General features: G+C 39.5%; 2 non-coding genes across 2 annotated transcripts; one reads left to right on the top strand and one right to left on the bottom strand.

Moving 5' to 3' along the window:
• Positions 1–837: 837 nt before the first annotated feature.
• Positions 838–909, bottom strand: Trnae-uuc (transfer RNA glutamic acid (anticodon UUC)). The gene has a single exon. It is a non-coding gene; the product is annotated as a tRNA-Glu (tRNA).
• A 293-nt stretch (positions 910–1202) lies between these two features.
• On the top strand, positions 1203–1274 carry Trnae-cuc (transfer RNA glutamic acid (anticodon CUC)). The gene has a single exon. It is a non-coding gene; the product is annotated as a tRNA-Glu (tRNA).
• The last annotated feature ends 2428 nt before the right edge of the window (positions 1275–3702 follow it).

Below are 3702 nucleotides of genomic sequence, written 5' to 3'. Positions count from 1 at the left end.
GTTTTTAATGCAAAGCCATCAAGACCCCAAGCCACTATCTCTCAGAAATGTTGTCCAAGGACATATTTGTTGATATGGCATGGAATGACTATAGTATGGAGTAGGCAAACCTAACTAATGTTTTTAATGCAAAGCCATCAAGACCCCAAGCCACTATCTCTCAGAAATGTTGTCCAAGGACATATTTTCAACATACTTGAAGTTAATGGTGGGGCAAAATATCTGACATTAGTTTTCGGGGGGTCAAAATGTACAAAAAATGTACAATTGGGGTTTTACATGGGTTATATCTCAGCTAAAAGTATTCTAATAGGCTCAATATGGGATAAGAGTCCATCAAAGGGCTCTGACTGACCAAAAATGGACGATAAAATTATGTTTACTTTTGAAGTTCTGACCCCGACGTTAGTCCAGGATTGTCGGAGTTGCATTTTGAGGGCCATATATCTTTTAAAGTAAAGGACTAACAAGTTTTCTGAAGCCCGATTTGAATTCCACACAAAAAATTACCCCAGGATAGACACTTTTCAAAGTTATAGGGGGTTCTCTTTATGCATTTATGGACCTCCGAAAATCGCATCGTCTTTCGCGTTGTACACATTTTTTACGCTGACCCCCCCCCCCCCCATAAATTTCAAATTGCTGCCACGGGAAAACAAAATGTAGTATGAAGCTCAAACGTTCAGGATTTTACTTTCTCATCAATATCTACCACCACACAGAAAAAGAAAAAAATGAAGACGTGCTGCGGTGCACATCCCTGGAGTTGGCATGGATAGGCTCATGTACATGTATAATAAATCAGGAATTTCACAAATTATAGAAGTAAAGGATTTCTTCCCACACCGGGAATCGAACCCGGGCCACGGCGGTGAAAGCGCCGGATTATAACCACTAGACCATATGGGAAGTAACTTGGTACTGTATTATGCTTAGGCCTAATAATATGACCATGGTATTGAACCACGCCTTGACGATATTGCTGGAGGACAAACAATGCACTGGGCACTGCACTGATCAATATACCAAGTATATCATTATATATACCAAGTACTGGAAGATAATAATTACCTTGGCAAAACTGATTGAGAAAATCAATATCTTGGCAAAAAATTGCAAATAAATAATATACTTATCTAGGATTTTTAAATCCTAGATAAGTATATTATTTATTTGCAATTTTTTGCAATTAAAATATCATATCCCATATGGTCTAGTGGTTAGGATCCGGCGTTCTCACCGCCGTGGACCGGGTTCGATTCCCGGTGTGGGAAGAAAATGATTTCCTTTTTTGTAAGGCCACATAAACTTAAAAATTCGTTTCACGTCCCCACCTTTTTGGAGAAGTGAGGAGGAAGGGAGGGAGGGAGGGAGGTGTTTTTTGTGCTTTATTGACAAAATACAGCAGTTTTCACTTTTCACGTACGATTGATATTGCTAGCAGTTTTCAACATCTGCCAGAAAAACGGTGAGGCCTTTTTTGATTAAGATTATAAAGGTAAAACCCATTTAGACATAAAACCCATTTAGTTCAGCAAAAACACAAGTTTGCAAGTCATTCGTGCTGACTAATTAACTTACTTATCAGCATTTTACTAAAGCATTGAAAACTTTTTTTTTTAAATGGACTGATCCTAGAAAGTGTGGATGGAGATGGACTCGAACGAATGATTTCTTTATTTGGCCTAATTGTAAAATTCCTGATCTTTCCACTTATTATACATCTACTTCAGGGTTCCTTATGTTATTTTTTTCATGGCGTGGGAAACAAATCGAGAGCTCAGAACCAGAAAGCCTTAACTCACAATGACCAGCTCTCACAAAATAAGCATAAAGTTGACAAAATATTTCTCTGAGCTATTCCAAATTTGAAATCCTTATTTGACATCCATTAAAATCAAACCAAACATGATTTTTGTCTTGATGAGTGGCCTGTATCTTCTATAGTGCCCTGGCGACTTTATGCTCATTTTGTGGGAGCAGATGATTGTGAGTTAATGCTTTCTGGCTCATCATCGTCATCAGTCGGCTGCGACTACAGAGCTCTACCGGCTTTCTCCAACTGCTGCGATCTTGGGCTAGTGAAACAATTGTGTTTGGCTGCAGCATCTCTTCAGGAGGTACTGGACATACTGCAAGTACAGTGTGCGCGGTCGTCCCGGTTCTCTCCTCTGTGGTGGCATATGTATTAATAGGCATATTCTTTCACAGGCTCGTCGTCTGTAAGACGCAATACCGTATATAGCCGAAATTTTGAGTTGATGAGTCTTGACTATGGCATGCAATCAGTGGAGTGTTTGTCAGATTGTAGATTGTTTCTTTTGGAATCCGATCCACACACTTGATGTTTAACAGGCTCGTCGTCTGTAAGACGCAGTACCGTATATGGCCGAAATTTTGAGTTGATGAGTCTTGACTATGGCAACCAGTGGAGTGGTGTTTGTCAGATTGTAGATTGTTTCATTTGGAATCCGATCCACACACTTGATGTTTAACATGACTCTGATGTTGCAAAGGCATTGATCATGTTTTCCATGCCCTTGGTGATTACCCATGAGTCGCACCCGAATGAGTAACACAGGTTGTTTCAAACAGCTTGATTTCAAGTTGTTCCAGTTTGCAGAGTGCTGGCCAGGCTAATGCTTTTCTTCTTTGTAGGTCTCCAACACTAGATTCCATCTTGGAATCTGTGACATGGTTGATGGTACTACCATAGACTTCAAGTGCTTGCTGAGAGTTACAGTTTGCAGTAATATATTCTGTCGTAGGTGCCTTGATGACAAGGCCTAGATCTGCTGCTGCAGTTGCAGTCCTTGTAAGCTGTGACTGGGCAAGGGCTATGGAAGATTTCAACAGGGCAATATCAGCGAAATCCAGGTCATTCAGCATCCTGGCAGGATACCTCCTTAACCGACGTAGATAGGTAACAGTTCCAGAGTCAATTCCAGACGTTGATTTCTTCAGAAAGTAGTCTACCAGGACAATGAACAGGAATGGTGCTAGCACATCACCCTGAAGCACTCCAGTTGTTATTTGGAATGACTCGGAGATACTTCCATCTACCATGACGGCAATATTGGAGTCCTTGGAGAGCACCTGAAAGGCATTGACCACAACCTTTGGTATTCCATAATGCCGCAGCACTAAAACCGTGTGGACCTGTTGATAAAGTCGAAGGCTTTTTAAAAATCCACAAGGGAGGTTGGTACTCCTTGAAAAATGAAAATATCGGGAGCTCGTTTTCTTGTGTTCAAAACATAAACATCTTCTATGTTTTTACGTGTTTTAGTGTTCAAGTGCTTATTAAGTGTTGCTCTGCTGTTTTTGTAGTGAGGAGCTGACACCAGCCAGTCCACATTAAGAGGTCGCTATATTTATAGAATCTCTACTCTGTCGGAATGTTCTGACGAAGACTCAATCCGGGGTCTGAATCATATAGAGAGTATTTTTCATTTTATTTTATCAATATTTCTCTCTATATATTTTGTATATAGAAAATATAAGCGACAGTATATAAATTAGCTCCATCTATTTCAATGGGTTTCAACTTTAATGCTATTTCCTTGGTGTTTTTTTGCCCAAAATTTTCATTTCAAAAATACCTTATGGCAATATTGATGACTTATCCGTCACTTTTAAGTGATTTATACATAAATTTATTTTTTATACATCAATTGGGATCACTGCATAAGACTTTAATCG

This window comes from Amphiura filiformis, chromosome 11 (assembly GCF_039555335.1).
Source record: "Amphiura filiformis chromosome 11, Afil_fr2py, whole genome shotgun sequence".
Lineage (NCBI taxonomy): Eukaryota > Metazoa > Echinodermata > Ophiuroidea > Amphilepidida > Amphiuridae > Amphiura > Amphiura filiformis.
Note: the sequence above shows the minus strand (reverse complement) of the source record. Positions and strands in the feature narration are given on the sequence as shown.